At 39.7% G+C, this 25,034-nt stretch overlaps 1 protein-coding gene across 33 annotated transcripts in view; it reads right to left on the reverse strand.

The window, feature by feature from the left end:
* The window catches only part of LTBP1 (latent transforming growth factor beta binding protein 1), a 442,730-nt gene that overhangs the window by 212,851 nt on the left and 204,845 nt on the right, over nucleotides 1-25,034 (reverse strand). The gene's annotated exons all lie outside the window — the stretch shown is intronic.

The raw sequence follows: 25,034 nt of genomic DNA on the forward strand, positions 1-25,034 counted from the left end.
TTGCAATCTTGTGTAACAAGATCTCAGTGAAGTCCAAAATTAGTTTGGAATTAACTTATTTAGAATACTGAAAGATAACAGGACAGACTGGGCAAAGAATTTTAAGAGGAGTTATAACTCTGGCTATTTTAGCTTATGGTCAACCTCTTTATCACTAATGAATTCTTCCTATCAGCCTTTAAACATCACAGATTTCCGGCAGCTTAAACAATATTATAATAAAAGCCCCTCAGCTCCATTTCCTTCCAGCTTCTACCCTCTTTAAATTGTCTCCTCCATAACTAAACTTTCCACCGTAATTGTTTGTTGACTTCTCAATGTGCTACAATCTATCTTGGGCTGGTTTATGTTTTCCCATTCCTTGCCCCTCCTCTACACAGAAGCTATTCTTACTAGGGTCATGAATGGTTTCCACGTTTCTAAACCCAATGGATGCATTTCAGTCTTCCCTTGGTTTCCATGACACCTCACTCACCTATTTTGCTCCTTCCTCCTGTCTGGTCCATCTTAAAATTATTTGCAGACTCTGCTCTCTTTACTTGTCCTTTTTTTTTTTTTTTTTTTTTTTTTTTCTTGAGACGGAGTCTCGCTCTGTCGCCCAGGCTGGAGTGCAGTGGTGCAATCTCGGCTCACTGCAAGCTCCGCCTCCCAGGTTCACGCCATTCTCCTGCCTCAGCCTCTCCGAGTAGCTGGGACTACAGGCGCCCGCCACCACGCCCGGCTAATTTTTTTGTATTTTTAGTAGAGACAGGGTTTCACCGTGGTCTCGATCTCCTGACCTCGTGATCCGCCCGCCTCGGCCTCCCAAAGTGCTGGGATTACAAGTGTGAGCCACCGCGCCCAGCCTACTTGTTCTTTATATACTGATGTGTGTTAAGGTTTGGTCTTGAAGCCTTCTTCACTGACTCTACACACTCTTTCTCTATGATTTCATCCTATCATATACTGATGTCACCAAAATTTTTATTTCCTGGTCAAAGCTTTCTTCCGAGCTTCAAACTGTCTATAATTACATGTCACCATGTACATATTTCATAGGCACCTCAAATTCAAAATGTCCAAAATTGAACTCATCGTCTTCCCTCCAACACCTCCATCCACCAAATGATCCTTAAGGAACACCTGGGTGCTGCCCCCTCATTTTATCTACTCAAACATCTGGTCCTGGAAGTCCTCCCTCCTGAACATTCACCAAAGACGTCAACTTTTTGCCCGTTACAGGGATCCTCTGCAGTCTCATCACTTAGGAATCTTACTTCATTCTCTACAATACAGCTACATGGAACTTAATTCAGTTCCTCACTGTGTTCGCACCCTTCCAGAGCTTTATCCACACTGAGTCCTCTGCCTGGAACATTTGTTCCATCTGGCCCCCATCAACTACCTGATTCCTACGTATCTTTCAGACTCTGCCTGAACCTCACTTCCAGAGGCATTCCCATTGCCCCTCATCTAGGCCTCACACTTATCTTCTTGCTTCCACGAATCTGATTCACTATCCATCATTTCACGCATCTTACGGCATTACAATTGACTAACTACTTCTCTGTATGCCTCACTCAACCAGAGCTCTGTGAGGTCGGGAAGTTACCTTGTTATGTTTTACTGCTAGCACATAGCCCAAAGTCTAGAAGAAATGCTAGAAAAAAAAAAAAAACCAGAAAATATTGAATGAGGGAAGGGACAGATTTATACCTATCACTCTGTCAAATGCCATTCTTGGTGGTATACAAGATTCAGTCCCTGCCCATCTAGGACTTAAAAGCTAAATGGAGAAATTAAATAACACATAACTAAAAATACAGACGAGCAAATAAGCAGTAACTGGAAAGTATGAAATATAAATCCTTTGGAACTGCAGAGAGGAGAAAAGACATTTCTAGGAAGTTAAAACAGACTCCACAGGAGTGATCATTTAGGATAAGTTTTTGAAACTGGTCAAGATTCAGACAATATCAAAAAGTGCATTTTAGGAAGACAATGCGTAGAAAGGAGGGGTGGTGGGCATAATTGGGAGATAATGAGTAAACCTATGTTGTTGAAACCTCAGGTTCTTGAGGGAAGGGAAGAGATCAGGTGATAAATTCGAAGAAGAAGGCTTGTGTTAGACAAAGGAAGTTATTACAGGCTTGATAAGGGCTTTGGGTTTTATTCTGTTATCAGTAAGTTATTTTGGAGGCTTCAAGCAGACAATTAAGTAAAGCTGCACGAGTGTTTCAGGAAGATTACTCCGGTGATGGCATGTGGGATTAGCTGGAAAGGAGAGAGAGTACAGTGGGAAAGTCAGTTAGGAAACTATTATAACAATTGAAATTCAAGTTGAAAAAACATATAATTAGGATGATGGCAACAGGAACTGAAAGAAACATGCAGTAATATAAGGCTGGAGGGAAAATCAGTAGAACTTGATGATGGGACACAGGAGGAAAAGGGCAGGCCAAGGAAGAGGGGAGAAAGTGGAGAAGGGAGGAGAGAGTTGGAAAAATTACAAAGGTGACAACCCAGAAACTTTCTTCAGGGCGTAGGCTGCAGATCAAGTCAAAACTCCCCATGCTGGATGGGGTCTGAAAAATACTTTCACTAGTGCCCAATCTACTCTGGGAGGTCTTAGGTAAGAAAAGAGAAAGTCAAAGCTGACTCCAAGGTTGAATCGATGACTTCAAAACTCTCAGTTCAATTCTGAATTGATTTTCTACACCACAGCTTGGCTACACTGGATGGGCTCAGTGTGTAATGGGTAAAGCAAAGGTAGCTAGGCCAAGCTTTAAATGTACTACAAATAATTTATAACTGGAATACAGGCACTCCTCACTTGGTATGGTTCCAATACGCATGAATTTCCGTTACCATAGTTTAGTTAAATAATACCAGTCCCCCAACGAGGTAGTTCAGACTTCAGTTATCACAGTATATTAACTGAGTAATTGAATAAAACACAAACTTCACTGCTAGCTCTTTGGTTCGCAAATCATGATGTGAATAACAGATGTGTATCACGACCAATGACCAATCATGTCACTTCTTTCAAAGCCTGTCGGTGATTGGTCCCTGCACATCTGGTATTCAGTTCAGGCACAAACAGCAAAGCAGGTAGTTCTGCTGTCTCCTCATCTCAGAGGGATAAAAATCACAGGACATTTTACAAAAGTGGATAATCGAAAGACAGTATGAGCCAACAAAAAAGAAAGTACAGCAAAGAAATACAAAGTGACAACACTGGACGTGAAATTGGAAGGTGGCTGTAATGAACAGGATGAAGATTCCCAAAGGAATTAACATTAAAGGAACTCTCAGGCATTTCACAACTTTGGATCAGCTTCCAACATTTTGTACAAACTCAAAAAGGAGTACAACAGTTCACAAAAGAAAAGAAATAACTCTATATCATAAGTTATACAATGAAAAGCAAACATGTTGAAATTATTCCCAAGTTTTACTCAAAGAAATAAAACATTTAACTCTCAATGTTTCTAACATTTTAAATTATCAAGTACTAAATAAATATTGGCTGTACTTTTTTTTCATTTCCCTATATATTAATAACCTACACTAAAACATTTTTAATGCTTTGGCAAAAATTTCTTAAGGTCATAGAACTCATCATTTTTTAATTGATTATTAAGATGCAAAGTGAGGGCTCCCTATAATCAATCTATACTAGAATACAATGTGTGTGTATGTGTACACATACATACATATATATGTGTGTGTATGTGTACACATACATACATATATATGTGTGTGTACATATATATATATGTCACCATCTTTTTTTTTTTTTTTTTGAGATGGGTTCTCACTCTGTTGCCCAGGCTGGAGTGCAGTGGCAGGATCTTGGCTCACTGCAAGCTCTGCCTCCTGGTTTCACCCCATTCTCCTGCCTCAGCCTCCCGAGTAGCTGGGACTACAGGCGCCCGCCACCACGCCTGGCTAACTTTTTGTATTTTTAGTAGAGACGGGGTTTCACCGTGTTAGCCAGGATGGTCTCGATCTCCCGACTTCGTCATCCGCCTGCCTTGGCCTCCCAAAGTGCTGGGATTACAGGTGTGAGCCACTGCGCCTGGCCAACATCATCTTTTTTTTTTTAACAAAGAAACAGTAACCAATTGACTTTTACAAGGTATTTCCAATATCAATAGTAGACTTTGAAATCTATCATGACCTTAGTTTCATTTAAATCTACCTTTAACCCCCTGAGATAACCTCCATACAGTTGTTTCAAGGACAATACTAGCATACGTGGATACAGCAATAATCCCTAAACTCCAATAACCCTGTGTCTCTCTGGTTATAAAGGAAATGGTTTCTGCTTGACTTATTTCAATCAATAAAAGTCCAGTATTTATAATCCTTTATGAATAATAAATAAAATATCTATTCTCCAGTTCTAGCATTTCTAAAATCTAAATGACAATATAAAGCTCTTTGTCTCAGCTCATTAAGTATGTATAGAACCCTTTGTGGCAGGGAGTCTTTTTATACCTATACAGTCATTTATATCAGAGAAACAAATTGAAAATAGACCTACAAACTTTAGGATTCAACTATGAATAGTTTCCTTCTGTTTCAAAAGTTCATGCCACTTTCAAAACATCATCTAGTGATGTATCATCTATGCTGTCCAAGTTCTATAAAACCTCAGAACATCAAGAGGAAAAGAGTAAGTTATCGTTAAGGTTGACTTGAGATGCTTGTGGTATGCTGGTTACAAGGCTAGCCATGGGGCATATATTTTAGAAAATATTACAGGAAGGTGAACTGTAGAATGCTGGCTGAGACATTCCATAACCTTGTTAGCTTGACACTTTGCTGGTCATCACCATAATTCACTATATTGCATCACAGAGTCACCTGGGAACTACTGCAATTAACAAGAGGTATGTGGGCCTTCAGCCTGTTACTCCAGAAAGCGTAATTTTGTGATAGTCACTCAAAGTATCTCACGGTACAACTGTAAAAGGTCAAAATGAGCAAAAGGATCCATGCTGGAAGAACAACAAGCTGGAGGTTTTAAATAAGTAAGGCGTTTCAGTTGTATTCCACCATTCACTTTGGTCTGTAAAATAACTTGCAGTGCTCAAGTAATTGGGCTGACAGAATAATATTCACATTCTGTGCCACGAATTGGAACCTTGTTTAGATGAAATATTCATGACTTGTATATAAATGTGGGCAAACAGAATTTTCTAAAAATTTATACCATAAAAAGGTAGACCCTGCCTCTTTCTTTCCTGTTATCTTAGCTGACTATAAAAATACTTCGGCTGCTGGTTCCCAAAAGGCACTCTAAGAATGTTCTTGACCTTCCTGCAGCAGGGTCCTGGCCACTCCACCCGCTCCCTGGCTTTCTGTGCCAGCAGAGAGACCATTTCAAGTTATCGTGGCAAAGGCAGAGCAGGGAAAACAAACCTCCATCTGAAGGAAAACCTGTATCTGTCCTTTTACAGAACAGACACACATATGATTTTGATTTGACTTTCCCACTTGTCTCTGATTAGAATATTCCCTTAAGGCCTTCAGCATTTTTGTTGATATCCCTTGCAGGGCTGGTTGGTGATGGGTAGCAATATTTTTAGAAAGTTAAGTTACCACATTATTTCTCCCCCCATTCTGCTTTAGGGTAACAAATATGTTATATAATAATTAAATGCTGCAGCAAACCATTGCTCACTTTAAGAACCTATGCTACTTAAGCTGGGCACGGTGACTCACACCTGTAATCCCAGCACTTTGAGAGGCCCAGGCAGGCAGATCACTTGAGGCCAGGAGTTCAAGACCAGCCTGGCCAACAAGGCAAACCCCCATCTCTACTTTAAAAAATACCAAAAATTAGCCAGGCATGGTGGCATGTACCTGTAGTCCCAGCTACTTGGGAGGCTGAGACATGAGAATCACTTGAATCCGGGAGGCAGGGGTTGCAGTGAGCTGAGATTGCACCACTGCACTCCAGCCTAAGTGACAGAGTGAGACCCTGTCAAAAAAAAAACTATGCCACGCTACACAAAACCAAACCCATATGCCTGCCTTTTCATTCAGTATGCATCACCAAGGGGAAAAAGGAAAGGATGGACTCCAAGAAGACAGTTATCTTCTTCTAAAGCTAGAACAGAGGAACCAGGAAGGCCTAGTCCTACACATGACCAAGAAAGAAGAATGTGGGCTGGTTTTGTCCCTATGGAATGTGGAGATTTATAGTTGTTGTGTTCTAAAACTGCCTATCTTCAATTCTTGATTATCTGTCTGTTAACTTATACTGACTCGGACTCCATCAAAAAAACAGAGTTGGGGTGGTCCAAAACAACCTGTCCAAGGAAGTGAGATTTAAGCTGAACCTAAAGGGGGAAGAATACAGCAAGGTGAAAAGTTGGCAGAAGAGTGTTTACAGAAGAACAAATAACATGAGCGGAGATCTTGAGGTGAGGTGTTTTAGAAAGGCTCCAAAACTGAGAGGAAGCTGATGTGGCTGGAGTGTAAGAGGCAGGGAGAAAGCAAGACAAGCTGGGTTTCAGATACAGACACAGGCCTGATTCCTGTTCATTTCCATAAGGATATAAGGCAGTCTGTAAAAGTAGACAGAGTAAAACACAAAGAATATAAATGATAAGTTAAAACTTAGGACCCAGGCAGATCTGAATCACAGGAGACAGAGCCAGGGAAAAACAAGGATAGCTACAGGATCGTCTATTGGATATGCTTTCAATGTGCACTGGACACTTGGCTTTGGGTTTTTAAACCTTATTTTATATTTTTAAATAACCAGTTAGCCAGATTCTAATTAAATTTTTAAAAGTTTTAACTTAAAACTCACTAAATATATAATCATTATGAAGGTACGGGGATTTTCTTTTACATGTGAGAGAAGAGACTAGTATTCTCCATAGTACATGCAAAAGACACAACAGAGTTCCAAAGAGAAAATGCTTTAAAAAAGTTAAAGATGCACCCAGCACTCCCCATCAGTGAGCATCTCTTTGGTTTTGTTTTTAAGACTATATGCATTTATTTGACATCAGATGTAAAAATACATTACCATTTCATTCTTTTATAATGAAGGTGTTTTCTATTTTATATATCACAAGAACTAAAAGACTTCACAAATATTCATAGTAACCATTAGTTTTAAACTCCAGATGAGGGGTTTCCAATCTTTTGGTTTCCCTGAGCCACACTGGAAGAACTGTCATGAGTCAGACATTAAATACACTAACACTTATGATAGCTGATGAGCTTTAAAAAAATCACAGAAAGATCTCATGTTTTAAGAAAGTTTGCAAATTTGTGTTGGGCCGCATTCAAAGCCATCCTGGGCCACATGCAGCCCATGGGCTGGGGTTGGACAAGCTTGCTCTAGGCAAAGAGCTGACTTTTTTAAAACAGCAAATAAAAGCATGCTGGGGGACAGGCACGGTGGCTCATGCCTGACATCCCAGCACTGTAGGAGGCCAAGGTGGGAGGATCACTTCAAGCCAGGAGTTTGAGACCAGCTTTGGCAACACAGTGAGACCCCGTCTCTAAAGAAGAAAAAGAAAAAAGGAAAACAAAGCATGCCAGAAGATGTAGAAACACACTAATTAATATCTACAAAAATGTTGGGGGTGGAGAGACATCAGTACAAGGAAGTTCCTCCACAGGATCTACCAAGACTATTATCATCAACAAACCAACGAGGTGGTGAGATACCATTCAAGCATCACTGACTTTAAAGACTATTTTAACCATGGTTTAGATCATTCGAGCAAATAGGACATTACTCTTTTTGTTACCTGCTTTGAAAATTAATAAGACCATTTTCATTCCATCCCCACCTATCAAATACTAGGTATATCAAGCTAATGTTAAAGTAAATGCAGATTTCAACAAGTGCAAGGGATCAACCTTAATGCAAACAACAATTCCAAAAATACCACGAATTTTTAATGCTGGTGGGCATTAGTAAATGCTTCAATACCATGTTCTGTTTATAACCCAGGAGATATGAAGCGCTATCACACACACCAGATGGGATGAGGCCATTCATCATCTCAACTTTGTTTATAGCTTCCTGTTCATTTATCATCAACCTCGCCATTGCTGTGTGCTATCTAATTTGATCTAGTTTTACACTTTGCGTAACCTATGGAGCTCCATACATTAGGCATGTCATAAAATTCCACTTCACATTCTTCATCACAGATGCTGTCATTGTCGCTCTCTCCTAATGATTCCTCAACCTCAAGGCTCTGTCACCCTTAGGGAAAACACAGCAACATTTGTTGGCTGCAGAAACACCAAACACCTTGAGATTGAGGCCTCCTTCGGCAACAATCTTAAAAAACTTCAAAATCACTATGTAGACTACAGTGTCTCCATCTGCAAAAATGAGGTGGCTGAGGGACACAATCCACAGGTTCCTTTCCATCCCTGTAATTCAGCAGGCTGGGGAGCAGCCCTGGGGGATCATCAGAAACACTTGCAGTGGGTGCAGAGGGGTGCGAGTAAGCAAGCAAGGGCTTTCGGCTAGGGTAATGTGATTTGATCATTACATTATCTATACCCACAAATTTGTAAAGCCTAGAGGAATGTTCAGATTACAGTTTAATCACTACAGTTTACATTTGCATTCTTTTCTTACTACATAGCCTTCATACTGGCATGCGCCATGTATTGCTACAGAGCCTTAATGATTGATTTTAGTAGCTATATTCCATTGGCAGATGGTAAATTATATAGCCATTCCTCTACTGCGCTTAGCTTGTCTGCATTTCTTTCTTTCTTTCTTTTTTTGAGACAAGGTCTCACTCTGTCACCCAGGCTGGAATGTAGTGGTGTGATCTCGGCTCACTGCAACGTCCGTCTCCCAAGTTCAAGCCATTCTCCTGCCTCAGCCTCCCGAGTAGCTGAGATTACAGGCACCCACCATCACTCCTGGCTAATTTTTGTATTTTTAGTACAGGCAGGGTTTCACCAAGTTGGCCAGGCTGGTCTTGAACTCCTGACCTCAAGTGATCTGCCCACCTCAGCCCTGCAAAGTGCTGGAATTACAGGTGTGAGCCACCACGCTCAGCCTTGTCTGCATTTTTTTAACTATTAGAGATAAAGCTCCAAAGAACATCCTCCACAAGCACAAAGTTTTATTCTTCGTAATTAACTTTCTCATGCATTCAGTTAACATTTACGAATTGCTTAGTATGCAAGGCAATGTGCTAGGAGATATAGCGAACAAGAAAATATAACATGAGTCGATTACACTAATGTAACTGTCTCATCATGGGGAGAATACACAGCATAGATATTAAGAGCAACAGCCTGGAATCAGACCTCCAGGGATTTGAATCCCTACTTCATTATTTCTTACTGGTAGGACATTGGGTAAGTTATTTAATGTTTTTCCACCCCACTTCTTCACCTGTAAAATGAGAAAAATAACTGTATCCAGCTCATATGGCTGTTGTGTGACCTGAATGAATTCATATATTCACAGTACACAGAACTCAGCACATAGCAGGCACTCAGCAAACGTTAGCCATCCTCACCAACTTCGTAATTATTATGGCAGGGTGCAATGAGAACATATAAAAGGGAAAGCAAACCAGCATATCAGCAACAAAAGAGATGTGCAAAGTGTCGAAATCACTATGACTTGGAAATTAACCATCCCAAAGCATACATAATAGCTTTGGGATGGTTAAGCACAGTGGCTCATGCCTGCTCATGCCTGTCATCTCCACATCTTGGGAAGCTGGTCAGGTCGTGCACTATACTGTAGATTATTTCGTTCACCACTTTCTCTAGAATCTAGTGCCGGGCTGTTGAATTTCTGAGTATATCAACAGATGAATTTCCAAAAAGACTATGTCAATCAATAACATCAATAGCACTATATTAATATATTAAATTAACATGTTGTCAGCCAGGCGCGGTGGCTCACGCCTGTAATCCCAGCACTTTGGGAGGCTGAGGCGGGCAGATGACGAAGTCAGGAGATCGAGACCATCCTGGCCAACACGGTGAAACCCCGTCTCTACTAAAAATACAAAAAATTAGCCGGGCGTGGTGGTGGGCACCTGTAGTCCCAGCTACTCGGGAGGCTAAGGCAGGAGAATGGCGTGAACCAGGAGGCAGAGCTTGCAGTGAGCAGAGATCCCGCCACTGCACTCCAGCCTGGGTGACAGAGCGAGACTCCATCTCAGAAAATAAATAAATAGATTAATTAATTAACATGTCAAAATTGGATTTTATTTCTAAATATTTTTACCAATTTACTAGTTTCAAGGTAACTTCTGAGCTGTGAATATTTTTCCTACTATCTGATATTACCACAATGCTGATTTTGCATGTCTTTACTAAAGATTTTGAACATTTCCCCACATATCTACTGCTTTTATTTCTCCTTGTTTGAGCTTTTTATCCATATATTTTACCTATCTCTTAGAATGTTAATGATTTTTAAATTACTCTCATGTTGGCTTTTATGGATCATAAATTTTAAGATTCTATTTGTCTTATTGATGAAAACATCTTTGTCAATCTATTTCCTGTTTATTTTAGTTTGTCTGGATTACACAAATTTTGTTTGCAGCTTTTCTATAATTAAGTTTATAAGTGCTATTCTCTATTATATGTTCTATGGTTTCAATTCTTAAAAAACTATTACCCCCTCAAGTATCTGATAAGTAATCTATTTCATGCTGGTATTTTATTTTCTTCTCTTTCTTGCTTAATTATTTAACTCATTCCATCTGGAGCTTTTACCCAGTGTATTAAGTACAGATTGTAACAAATTTTGCTTCCAACTGTTATCTAAATACCTTAATATTAGCTATTAAATAAAACTTCCTTTCCTATTTTCTAAAGATAAGCAGCTATTTTGAACAGAAGGCTTCAAAGGGGGAGAGAGATATAACGTGCTGGAAAAAGAAAAATAAAATGTGGCAGTTTTGGGTGGAGTTAGGAATGGAAGAACAGGAAGAATGCAAGCTAAAGAAGGGCATGGAGACCTTCTAGGACTCACACAAAAGCAGAGAAACGTTCCCCATGGGACATGAAAGAAGAAACACACTGGGCAATAAAATGAAATGGGGTCTATAAAATCCCAGCAAATGCCAAAAGGAATAAATTCTGGGTGGACAATGTTTGGGAACCACTACTATAAACAAAAATCTGCAAGGCCCGACTACAACTCCTTTTTATTCCCACCCTCCATGGATCATTACTTTCCCATGGCTCCTCCCTAACTCTGCTGCCACAGCCAAGGCCTCTTTTTTCTATGCTGGTCTTTTATTTCTTTTAAAGGGCACGGATCCCTTTTAGTCCTCTCTTCTGAGTAGCAAACTGTCACTGACAGCATATAGGTAGGCGAGACTGGATGCAGCGCAAGGTGTCAAAATCACTATGACTTGGAAATTAACCATCCCAAAGCGTATATAATAGCCTGTGTAGCTGTGGGAGAGATAGACATTTAAGAAGCTCAGCCTCTGATCTTTCTAGATACCTCAACTGGAAAACCCTTAGGCAGGAAAACAGGCTCCTGATGCCTTTTTCTTTCTTTTAACATGCTAAAAAGGCCAGGTGGACTGTGACCTTTAAATCTCCATGTAACACAAAAGCATCCAGGGAAAACTAGTTTTAGAGGCCTCTTGGCCTCTGGTGGGTACACAATCCCAAATACTGATTGGTTTCAAATGGCTCTTCACAAATGCTAAATATTAAAAATTTGTAAGACAACATCACAAGTTTCATTTTTATAATCTGATAGATTAAAAATCCAGATTGCTTATTTTACACAACACCCATTTTCTTCTTTTTTTTTTTTTTTTTTTGAGACAAAGACAGGGTCTCACTTTGTCACTTTGTCCCTCAGGCTAGAGTACAGTGGTAGCATCATCATAGTTCACTGCAGTCTCAAACTCCTGGGTTCAAGTGATCCTCCTGCCTCAGCCTCCCAAGTAGCTAGGACTACAGGCATGTGCCACTAAGCCTGGCTAATTTTCTTTTTTTATTTTTGTAGAGATATGTCACACTATGTTGCCCAGGCTGGTCTCAAATTCCTGGCCTCAAGCAATCCTCCCGCCTCAGCTTCCCAAGATGTGGAGATGGCACGCATGAGCCACTGTGCTCAGCCCCCATTTTCTGTTCTTACAACTATGCACAGAGTGATAGGAATGCCTACAGGGGCTAGATGGTGGTTTTTAGATATTATCATAAACTTCAATGGCAGCAAAAAGGTCCTCAAATAGTTTCTAACTGTATCATTCCCTCTAAAATACAGATTCATTTGAGCTGAAAGTTACCCCCATCAATTTCCTGCTTAAGTAATTCAGAGATTCTCTATACCACCAGTGGAAGAAAGCTAAACCAAATCACGGCAGAAGGGCTCTTCTTGATCTAGTTCTTGCAACCTATCCAGTCTCATCTCTCCCTGCTGCTGTCATCATGTTCTTTTTAGTCTCAGTCATCCTGAACACTTGGACTCTTCTGACCACTCCACATTCCTCCACACACATGGTTCTATACAGGCTTGTTCCTCTTCATCCCAACCTACCTCCCCACCTTACTACTTCCACCCACACCTCTGCTTAAGCATGACCTCTTTCCTAAGGCCATTCTTGAAGATGCCAGGGCAAAGCTGGAAGCTCCCACTCCCTGCCATATGCTCTTAAAGCAACAAATACATGTGCGCAGGACAGACAGAATTCTAATTATCTGGGTTCACATCTGACTCCCCCAAAAGCATATGAGCTGCAGAAAGAAAGAAACCTTTTTTGGACCTTGTCTTTTTCAGCTGCTCATCCCTAGAGCTTAGCAAAACGCTTAACACATGGTAGGTACCTAATACATTTTTTTTTTTTTTTTAATGAACAAATGAGCCTTTTATGAAACTTTTTTTAATTGGGAAGTCGTTTTAATGCCAAATTCCTGATTTTTATAATTTGCTTTCCAAAGTTTTAATGCTGTCTTGCCTAATTCTAATCAGCAGTCAATATTATATTAGAGATTCACTTTGATTCTTTCCAAATTATTCATCTTAATTTTCATACAAATAATTCTTTTTTTGGCACTCACTTTTTAATCAGTTTACATAACATTTAATTAAATAATACAATTTCAGGCAGGGACAAAATAACTGACTCTTAGTAGAAACAAAACTCAGATCTGGGTGGTGTCATGTGTGGGGTCAACCCAGGAGTAGCTATCAGCCAGGAGTATTCGGCACACGACGGGCATCAGTCAGCATATTTTTAAAAGGGAGTAGAGGGTGTTGGTTAATTTGGAAAGTCAGTTACATGGAGGTAATTTTGGAGTTTCTACTGCACACTGCTTAAAATCACACAGCAGAGCTTTCCAGAGTCAAATGCTAAAGCTATTCAGGGCCATGTGATTCATTACTGACTGATGAGATGAGCCAACATGTCTCCTTCCATTTAACTTAAATAACTTGATATGTCAAGTTCAGGTTATTAAAATATGCCTATTCATTCCTCCGGGCTCCATATATACTTCCTGAATCTGGAACATTCCATTAAATCAAGACAGTATGTATCAAAACTGACTTCCTTAAGATAATTCATTCTAAACCTCAGTATTGGCCCATGAGTATGTTTCTAATTAACTCTCTTGAGATGTAGCTCAGAATTAGACTAAGTTGACTTTTGAAGCATCCTTGTGTATACGCTAATACTCAGTTACCACAATAAAACAATTGGAGGTCTAGATTCTGTACAGGATAAGAATCAGAGACATGGAAGAAAAGTAAATTAAAACTACCATCATTAATAAGGACTAGAAACATTTCTAAATCCTTCTGGCAATTCTCCTAAATAAACCAAGTATCATCAGAGAAACTACTTGGGTATACAAAGAAGAATTTCAGCAACTTTTCCCTAGTATTCTTCCCGTTTCTCTTTCTCCTTTCCTTTTATGGCTAGATACTGAAGTTAAGGCAACCCTATGAGGAGGTTTTAATTCAGAATTAAAATGTACCATACATTTTATATGTATCTTTTTTTTAACTGATATATAATGAAATATGTTTACAAAAGACAATCACTTATCTAATTCTTATAAACTAATAAATTTACCAAATTGATCTCAACTTAAAGTTGAATAATTTATAGCAGATCTGATCCAAACAAGAAAAAAAAAACCATACATTACTCATACAGGGGTGTGCATCTACTTTTAAAGTTAGGCTACGATGGAAGAGGTAACTCCAAAACTGAATTAGAAACTTGAAAAGCTAATGGGGAAAGAAGACTGCATTTTACACCTTTAATTCTACTAATAGGCTCGATACCATCAAAGCTGGAAACCTACCAGCTTTTAAATCCTTATTTTCACAAGCCATTTGGAATAAAGCATTTTCACCAATTCACTTCTAAAACTGTACTCCTTCTCTTCATGGAACCGATGCATTTAAGCAAACTTTACTAGGTAATTCACATTATCTAAGTCCATTATATTCATTAAGAAAGACACTGTTAAAATAATGATAATAATAATAATGATGATGATAAATTCCTGGGTGCAACAAAATCACCTTTTCCACAGAGAGTTTACTGTACAAGTTTAAAGTCTAGTGTATCAGAAGGTCCCCATACTGGGAGACAAGAGATATCAGTTCCCTTGTAGGTCTGCATCGCAAAGCTAAATAACCTTGAGCAATTCAGTGCGGCTCTCTGCAACTTGCTCTTCTAGTCAGTAAAATGAAAGGCCTAACTGCTTTCTCAGTTCTAAGTTTTTATGGTCCTATAATCTATTAAATTTTAAAGAATATTCCTTATGAACCATAAACATCAAAGCCTAGATTCTTCTTTGTCCCATAACTCGATGTCGATTGTAGCTAAGTACTACTGCGTCTCTTTCTTCAGCGTCTCGCCTATTTCTTTCTCTCCCCTCCTCAATGCCTTTGTCCAAGTTCAAGCTATTATATCATTCACAGACTACGGCAGAGCCTTCTCAATAGTCCCTCTCCCTCTTTTCATAATCCCTCCAATATGCTTTCTTCATACTATAGCCAGGAGGGACATTCTGATATGCATATTCAACCAATCAGTTCACTTCCCTACAGGATTTTTCTATGACTCTCCATTTAGATCATGAAACTGAATGATCAGTGATTCTGGAACATATCACACTCCCTATCTTGGATGCATACTAATGCACATGCCATCCTCCTGGCTAGATTCTGAAAGAATTCCTCTTCCCACTCTTCCTTCTTTCGATTTTGGGGCCCACCACAACTCTATGTACTTGCTTTAAGTGAGGCCTCCTTTTGACTGCTCCCTGAAGGTTCAGGTGGACCTGCTTCTCAGTACCCATTTGCACAAATATGCATCATAAGGAAACTGTCTGTACACAAACTTCAAAGGTAAGTATCTTCTCATCAATACCTAGAAAACTGCTGGGAACGCCCTAAGTAGGTGACAAATGAATGTCAATCGTTGGAATGAATCTCAGTGGAGCCAACTCTCCAGCCTCCTGACAGAGGCCAAAAGACTCAAAGTTAAACTTTCTCTGGGTTTATACATGGATCAATTAAGAGTATTTTTCCCAGTAGAGCTTTCTGGGTCATTTTTTATTCTAAATGACATCAAAATAAGAAATGATGCTTTTTTCTGTAATCGGAAATATTTATTTATAGATCTTGCATAAAGTCAAAGCATAGACTAAAAGACTATAAATAAGCATTAGCAAGATATGCCCCCATCCTAAACACATGTCTGTCTCAAAAAAAAAGAAAAAAGAAAATAATATATACCCAATATCATTAATGCTCTTTTGGTTCCTGGTATGGGAACCAAACTTTAGATTTATTCATAGTTGGGCCATTATTCTTAATCTTTTTTTTTTTTTTTTTTTTTTTTCTGAGAGGGAGTCTCGCTCTGTCACCCAGGCTGGAGTGCAGTGGTGCAATCTCAGCTCACTGCAACCTCTGCCTCGCAGGTTCAAGCAATTCTCCTCCCCCAGCCTCCCAAATAGCTGGGATTACAGGCATGCACCACCACAACTGGCTAATTTTTGTATTTTTAGTAGAGACGGGGTTTCACCATGTTGGCCAGGCTGGTCTTGAACTCCTGAACTCGTGATCTGCCCACCTCAGCCTCCCAAAGTGCTAGGATTACAGGCATGAACCACTGCACCTGGCCCATTATTCTTAATCTTAATGAACAAGTCAACTTAATAATCATTGTTCTTATAGTGAGTGTGTGCCCTGACTTTTACTAGACATATTGAGAGGAAAAAAAAAAGAATCAATACACCTGTTTTCTCACAGCATCTTTTCTGGATACAGCACTATGATAGAAAGGAGAGACATGAAATAAGCTTTTTTTTTCCATAAAATTATGACCTAGTTAATGATATGGCCATTCTAGTCTATTTCTGAAACAATTATCAAATCTTTATTAACTAGAAATCAATCATTTTCACATAGGTTAATTTATTTTCTTTTTCTCCCCTAAACCTTATATGTTTTATCTGAAAGTCCTAAAATCTAGGTGCTGCTTCTTTTATTTATACAAATGTATGAGTACATATAAAATTTTGTTACATATATATAACACACAATGATCAAGTCGGGGTATTTAGGGTGTCCAGCAACTAAGTGTAATACATTTTTGCTAACTATAGTCACTCTGCTATCATACATTCCATTTATTCCTTCTATCTAATAATTGCATGTTTGTATCCTTTAAGCCATTTTTCATCATCCTACCCCACTCACTCTTGCTTCCAGTGCTTTTTCTACCATAAGATCATGGCAATTATCAAAAGATTGAACAGTTCTGCCACCTTAGTCACAGTCTCCAATTGTCTTACCACGTTTAATATCATGTCCGGAATAATTTTAAGGCCATGTTTTGTACTCTTGCCATCATTTCTAGCATACTGGAATATTACCAATGTCAAGTGACAATGTAAAGCCTCTTAAAGGCCGGGTGTGGTGGTTCACACCTGTAATCCCAGCACTTTAGGAGGCCTTGGCAAGTGGATCACTTGAGCCTAGGAGTTCGAGACCAGCCTACGCAACATGGCAAAACCCTGTTTCTACAAAAAATACAATTAGCCAGGCGTGGTGGCATGCACCTGTAGTCCCAGCCACCTGGGAGGCTGACGTGGGAGGATCACTTGAGCCCAGGGGGCAGAAGTTGCAGTGAGCCGAGATCAGGCCACTGCATTGTAGCCTGGGTGATGGAGTGAGGCCCTGTCTCAATAAATAAATCAATAAAGCCAGCCTCTTAAAGCTTCCTATTTCTCAGATCTAAAAGGAACACTTTCTCACTCTCTTTCCCAAAGCCCTTTGCCTTTGCTTCAAACACACACCCGTGCAATGTCTGCTGGCCTTGGGTTTAACGACATGGGTTCCTGTCTGTATCTGGCAGGTCTTTTCTGAACACTTCCTACAAAATTTAATTAATTATTCACTTATATTGTTTATTCCCTTTAACAAAAAGAACAAGAAACAATAATAAATTATGTCATTAATCCCCTTCTTAAATATGAAGCTTCTACTATCACTGGATAAGAAAGGGTATACATGGCTGGGTGTGGTGGCTCACGCTTGTAATCCCAGCACTTTGGGAGGCCGAGGTGGGCGGATCATGAGGTCAGGAGATCGAGACCACGGTGAAACCCCATCTCTACTAAAAATATAAAAAATTAGCCGGGCATGGTGGCGGGCGCGTGTAATCCCAGCTACTCGGAGAGAATGGCGTGAACCCGGGAGGTGGAGCTTGCAGTAAGCTGAGATCGCGCCACTGCACTCCAGCACTCCAGCCTGGGTGACAGAGCGAGACTCCATCTCAAAAAAAAAAAAAAAAAAAAAAGAAAGGGTATACATGTGAATAAACTTACAGCTTATTCATCATCTTCATGAGTGATTTATGCTTAGATCTTCCATCTGCTCATGAGCTGATCAATAACCAGGCAGGTGAAAGAGAGTGAATCTTACTCGTCAAGGATATGTGTAATCAACAGGAAAGCTTAAACTTGATTTGAGGACAAGAACAAAGTTTCTGCTTTCACCATTAGCATAAAAATGTTCAGAGTTTTTATGATTAAAATGGAAAATTCTGGTTTTCATAGCCTAATACCCCATGCCCAGAGATTGAGAGGATTTCCTAAGTAATTATTAGATATACAGTCATGACATCCATTCAGAATTCCTAAAGCAAACAAGAAAAATAATGATTAAGGAAGAACTAATTTTTATTTTTAAGGTGTTGACCACTATCACTGTGGCATTTCTTATGTTTAAATCTATTCACATACATATGAACAAATACAAATCTATTAAATAAACATGCAAAATTTTTAAAAACTTCACTCTTTATTCTGGTACCTTAGATTCAACACTTCAGCCACAAAAAAGGTAGTTAAGATGATACAACTGTCTCCCTCCAAATTTGCTCTTTTGAGGAAGACAAAACACAGAAATTATTTATCTATGGCTGTCACTCTATTCTAAAACTGATGAGTGTCAAGTTCCTCAGCATGTGCTTCTCAAGCTCGTGTGAAGCTATCACGAAATGCTAGCAAGCATGACCACTTTTGGCAAGTCACTTGGTTCCCATCTGAAAGAAACAATTCAAAAGCCACGGCGGATAAATACAGAGTTAAATGAGAACTGCATTTCTCATTTATTTACTAACTAACCAAATGATTCATAATTCCTAAGACTGATCATCAATAAAAGCGATCATGAATGTTTAGTCTAAAATGCAGGTTCTTTAATATGCCCAAAATAAACCTGTTGAAAAGTTTCCACTTTCTTTGTTAATAAATTAAAATATATTAATCCTTTGCAGCTAATAATTTAGTACACAAAAGTGAAGGAAATAACATATCTACTTAAACGCTAATATTAACATTCTCCATTCATTCATGTGCTCGTTTGTTTGCAGAAGGCAAGAACAGCAAAGTCTCTATAAAGAAGCTTCCAGGCCAGGCGCGGTGGCTCACGCCTGTAATCCCAGCACTTTGGGAGGCTGAGGCAGGTGGATCACGAGGTCAGCAGTTAAAGACCAGCCTGGCCAAGACGGTGAAAGCCCGTCTCTACTGAAAACACAAAAAAATTAGCTGGGTGTGGTGGTGGGCGCCTGTAATCCCAGCTACTTGGGAGGCTGAGGCAGAGAACTGCTTGAACCCGGGAGGTGGAGGCTGGGAGGTTGCAGAGAGCCGAGACTGCGCCACTGAACTCCAGCCTGGGAGACAGAGCAAGACTCCATCTCAAAAAAAAAAAAAAAAAAAATAAGCTTCCTATGTAACCTCTATGTAAGGGAAAGATACTAACAATTGTTGGATTTCTATTTTACAGGGTATTATAGCTATTATGTCATCTACTCTTTATAGCCATCCTGTGAATGACATCACTTTACACCAAGTTACAGAAGAAAACTGAGATTCTGAGACATGTAGTATTCTTCTCAAAGCACACTATCAATAAATGGCAGAGTCAATACTCAAAGTCTACCATGCTATCTCCAAAGTGTGCACATTGTCCCAATAACTTCTGGAGTGGACAAGAGGGGCGAGAAAGACCCAGTCTTCATTGAGGTAACTGCTGGGCTGCTGGCAACAACCATGACAGCAGCATCTATAAGGTGGGTGCTGCACTCTCCTCTCCTCTAACAAAACTTGTTAACCTATCATAGCTCTTGCTGCGCCTAGATGTCATCTCTGAATTCTCAGCATACTCTACTGGTCAGCAACAGACAGAGTAGGTACATAAAATAAAATCTACCTTCCATCCCTGAGCTAAGTACCACAATGACCAGTAATAATGATGCAGAAATAACTGCAACTAATCATGAGGCCCAAATACCTAGTTGATAGTACTTGTCTATAATATCTAGTGACTCTCAACAGAGCTGAAAAAGCCTCTTTCTATAGTAGGTCAACCCACCTGTGCTGAATTTCCATACTGATTAATTTATATCACTAGACATTATCAGAAGAACAAAATAGAGAGAAGATGTGGTACCTCATCTGTAGAAGCTTAGAAGCTAGCCAGAGGAAACCAAACTTACACAGGCATTCAAGCTCCTGGAAGGGCCACCCAAGGACGCTGACACAATCAATCAAAACATTCCCTTGGAAGCAGCGTTGCTCTAACCACATGAATGACCTGCTCAAAAGCAGTCCAAGACACTTGGATTCCATTAAATGCAAGTTTTGCCATTCATCCACCAACAATTAAAAGGGGCAAGTCTCCTCAAGCCCCTAATAAATTTTCTCTTTGTGGCTACAGAAATGGAAATTGTCCATAATCATTATTTTTACAGTTGAATTCTTTCTCTGGATTGAATACTCTATTTAAATTTGAGGCCGGGCGCGGTGGCTCATACCTGTTATCCCAGCACTTTGGGAGGCTGATGTGGGCGGATCACTTGAGGTCAAGAGTTCGAGACCAGCCTGGCCAACATGGTGAAACCCCGTCTCTACTAAAATTACAGAAATTAGCCAGGTGTGGTGGCAGGAGCCTATAATCCCAGCTTGAGCGGCTGAGGCAGAAAAATTGCTTGAGCCGGGAGGTGGAGGTTGCAGTGAGCAAAGATTGTACCACTGCACTCCAGCCTGGGCGAAAGAGCGAGACTCCATCTCAAAAATAAATAAAATAAAATAAAATAAAATAAAATAAATTTGCTAGGCCTCAGTTTTCTAATCAGTATATGGAAATAATATACCCATTGTTCTCTGGATGAAGAAAAATAGCATGTGACCATGGCTCAAACTAAGTTGAGTACACAGAAGGTACTCAGTGAACATTACTTTTCCTTTCCTTCCAGCTCCGAATCAAATCTTTCTCCATACTTTTAATCTGGGAATTCTTCTAATAATCCTGAAGATGATCACATACGAAACTAAAGAAGCCATAGATCCAAGAGGCAGAGAAATAAGCAGCTTCACTGGGTTTGGGTAGGGTGGGGGTTAGAAGCACAATCACCAGACTTTCTGGATATTATTTGAAAGTATTATTTTAAGAGTTGAATGAATTGGACACAAAGAATAAGAAATAGAAGAGATGAAGAACAGAAATTCTTTTCTGGAAGTGGAGGCGTGATGTTACCTTTAAAAGGTGCTAGACAGGAAGTGTAAGAGGTGACAGCTTTTTGATAACTCAAACTCAAGAGATCAGTGAAGTGGCTGCTGGATTAAGGGACTATTACCACTAAGTCATCTGTATGCTGAAAGGACCCATATTTTTCATTATTTGTGATAGGATGCCCTTGAGTTGCAGAGCCACAGCAGCAAGCATACTGCTCACCTAGGAGAGGGAAGCAAGCAAAACGTAGCTGTCACCACCCAGGCCACAGCTTGCTAGGCAGGTACTTTGTTCCCTCACTCACAGAAGCACACACAGGGCTGAGATTAGGCAGGCCCTAGGCCCCCTGCATTCCCATGTCATTGCATCCTGCCTGACCATGAGACAGAATCATGATAGGTATTTTCATCTCACCTTAACTGAGCTCTCCAAAGAACTGTGTTTCCTATTGCATGGTTATAATGTGCTGGACTGAGTATGTGTCATCAGTATCACAGAAGAGAAAGAAGGTACACTCTGTGCATCATTTTGAAGTTTTTTGTCATCACAGCTACCTAACATTTACGTATACTGCTATCTATTTAAAGGATCGGTGTTAGGGGAAAAGGGAGAGGAGAGGAGAAGCCAGTGATCTGCAGTGTTTAAAAGTTATTGCCAAGAGACTTGAGTTTATATTTTAAATTCCAGGAAGTCGAAGTGTTCTGGGTAATACATGTGAATCACTGGAAAGAAATCTTCCATTTTCTGGCTAGAAGGTGCCTCCTTCGACAACCACAATGTCAATGAATCATAGGTCCTTTATTACTCTACTTCCTTTGCATGATCCAAGAGCCTGTTATTCAAGACCCCCTCCAGGAATTAACCAGGGAACTATAAGTCACCCCTATTTGGGTTCATCTGGGATGCCCTGTCTCAATTGTTTCTCTGGATTAATTCCAAAAAGTGGCATAGAACTGCGATGTCCATCATTATCAGGCCCTGCGGAAGCTCTGGTGGGCAGTAAGTAGCCTTCTGTGGCTGGGATGGGAGGGCCTGTCAGTGCCTCAGAATATTTCTTCTACGTGACTACTTGCATTTGAAATTCTTAGTCCCTGGATATCTGGGTTTGATATTCTATCAATCTCTATCTGAAGTTCACACAACACAATCTATTCATTCTTTTGTTGAACAAAGGTTTACAAAATGACTGAGGAGTACTCTGTTTTATGCATATATATTCTCTCTCTCTCTCTCTCTCTCTCTGTGTTTTTGTTTGTTTGTTTTTTGTTTGAGACAAGAGTTTCACTCTTGTTGCCCAGGCTGGAGTGCAATGGCATGATCTTGGCTTGCTGCAATCACCGCCTCTCAGGTTCAAGTGACTCTCCTGCCTCAGCCTCCCAAGTAGCTGAGATGATAGGTGCATGCCACCACGGCTGGCTAATTTTTGTTTTTAGTAGGGTTTCGCCATGTTGGCCATGCTGGTCTCAAACTCCTGACCTCAGATGATCCACATGCCTTGGCTTCCCAAAGTGCTGGGATTACAGGCATGAGCCACCGCACGTGGCCTATATTCTCTCTTGACTATGGTCATTCCAGCTTTTCCCAGTAACCCAGTGATTCTAACCCTCACCTTATTTGGGTGGGCACAAGTCACTGAGAAAAAGATACTGGCTTTTCAGCTGGGGCAAGATCTCTCTCCGATGCTCCTCCTACACATGCAGACTGCATTAGAAATCTCCAGTACAGTACCATTACCCTATAGATGGCCAATTTTAAAATGTTCCGGATATAAAAATCTTACAAAAACCATCTCACTTGGAAATGCAACGGGAGTCAGAAGCTTGGGTCCGCATCTGAGCATTGCCATCAACTATGACCTTGAAGTCATAACCTCCCTGTCTGGGTCTCAATTTTCTGATCTATAAAATGAAAAGAATGAATGAGATGCTCTCTAAGCTACTTTCAGCTCTAAGGGCTTCCCATTCACTTCTCAAAACGGTTTCCTACTGATTTCTACAAAACGCTTACTCCTCCTGCACACAGGATCCTTTGGTACATCAGCTTTAACTGTTCAGAAACATGCCAGTGACAGTAAATGAGCCATTGAAATGTGGTTTTCCTTCCTTCACTGCTTACAACCTTCAAAGCTCTTAATCCTCATCTGTGCATTAGCCATATTTCAATTCTAAACATCTAAAATAATCACAGACAATAACAAGTCTCTAGGTTCTAAACACCTTTGATGTTTGACTTACATGATTTTCAGCATCTCTACACTTAAGATTAAAGTAGATATTAAATTTCCAAGGCCAAGAACTCTAGAAAGGGGGAAAATTATGTCTGCTTCCCCTGCACGCCTGGAGTCCAAACAAAACCTCTGCTCTTCAGTCACCAATGTAATGGCCAAGTGTGTAAAATCTGTCATTTGCGGACCTGTCAAATTTGTAAATTTCTTCATGAAAATCCCAAATAATAAATCAAATGGAATCAAAGTTCTTTGAGTTCTCTTAAAATTCATTAAGTAGATATAGTAAGATAATCGGTTTGAATCAGACTTGAAATTATAGCTAAATGACATAAAAATATTGAAGTACTAGGCAATGCTATCAATTTATAATACTTGATAAGTTTAATATACTCAAGAAATTAAGTATACACTGGTTACATGTGTTAATACCAATGTCTTATATTTTATAATATGTTAAAATACGTTCGATTGTTATACAGTTGTATAGTTATATAGTTGCATTTTGATGTAATCAAATATATGAAGTATGGTAAGCAAGCAATTAACAGTAACAATAATAATACTTAATATATGGACATTATTCTGCAGATCATAAAGCCTTTTTGCAAACCATGCTGTCATATAACCCTCACAACATCTTATGAGGCAGGTATTATCCTTCCCATTCTACAGGTGAGGAGGAAATAGTTCGCACAAGTACAATACAAAACTCAGACCAAGACCCAAGATTCAGTGAACAACTTGAGTCAGACGTGATGGAAGAAAGTACTCCACAGATCTGTTCAAGCCAAAGAGAAGTAAGATGGATCTTACAAGCACAACGAATACGGTCTTTTCCCTGAGAATTCCCTTGAAGCTTAATGTCAACCCCAGCACAGAGTTGGCTATGAGACATCACACATAAGGTGAAAGCACAACCCTGGGATTCTGAAGGATCTGGGTTCAAAACCTAGCTGTGCTATCTGCTTGCTCTGTGGTCTTGGCCAAGTGACTTAACCTCTTCAGGCCTTAGTTTCCTCACCTTTAAAATGATTATACATCCTGATCACGCAGAGCTCTGTCTCAAGGCTAAGATATAATAAGAGCAAGGTACCTAAACAGTGCTGGGCATACGGAAGAGACTCGATAGTGGTAGTTGTTATTAATTTAAGATTTCTGATCCTCTCCAATACATCTATGTGCTAGCAGTCATCAATAAAATTCAGGGCTTACTCTGGTTTCCCTTGGTTTGCTGTCTAGGACTGAAGGGAAGTATCACAGCTGATTAAAGGAAGAAGAATTTGGTACCTTTATTTGATTAACAAAACATTATCAAAAATCAATTTCTCTATCAATTGTATGAAGTTAGAAGCAGCATATTTACAAATCTGACTACATAAAAAAATATATAAAATTTTTGTATGGCCTAAAAAGAAATAAACAAGTAAATAGCAAAAACACCATATGCAAAGTTAAAACACCAAAAGTGCAGTTGGAAAGGAGAAAAGCTTTTAGACCAGTGCTCAACCAGGGGTGGTTTTGTCCCCAGAGAGCTTCTTGGTGGTGGTGGGATGGGGGGTTGCTACTTGAATTTAATAGGTAAAGACCAAAGATGCTACAAACATCCTACAATGCACAGGACAACCCTTCAAAACAAAGAATTATCCACCCAAATGTGAATAACACTGAGGTGGAGAAACTCTGTTTTAGGCACATGAAAAGAAACTTAATCTCATGCACAAGCAAAATGCAACTTAAACTCCAATCTATCAGAGAAGCAGATAGAAGTGTTTAATAATCTGTGTT

The sequence above is a fragment of the Symphalangus syndactylus genome, chromosome 18 (genome assembly GCF_028878055.3).
Source record: "Symphalangus syndactylus isolate Jambi chromosome 18, NHGRI_mSymSyn1-v2.1_pri, whole genome shotgun sequence".
In the NCBI taxonomy this organism is placed as follows: domain Eukaryota; kingdom Metazoa; phylum Chordata; class Mammalia; order Primates; family Hylobatidae; genus Symphalangus; species Symphalangus syndactylus.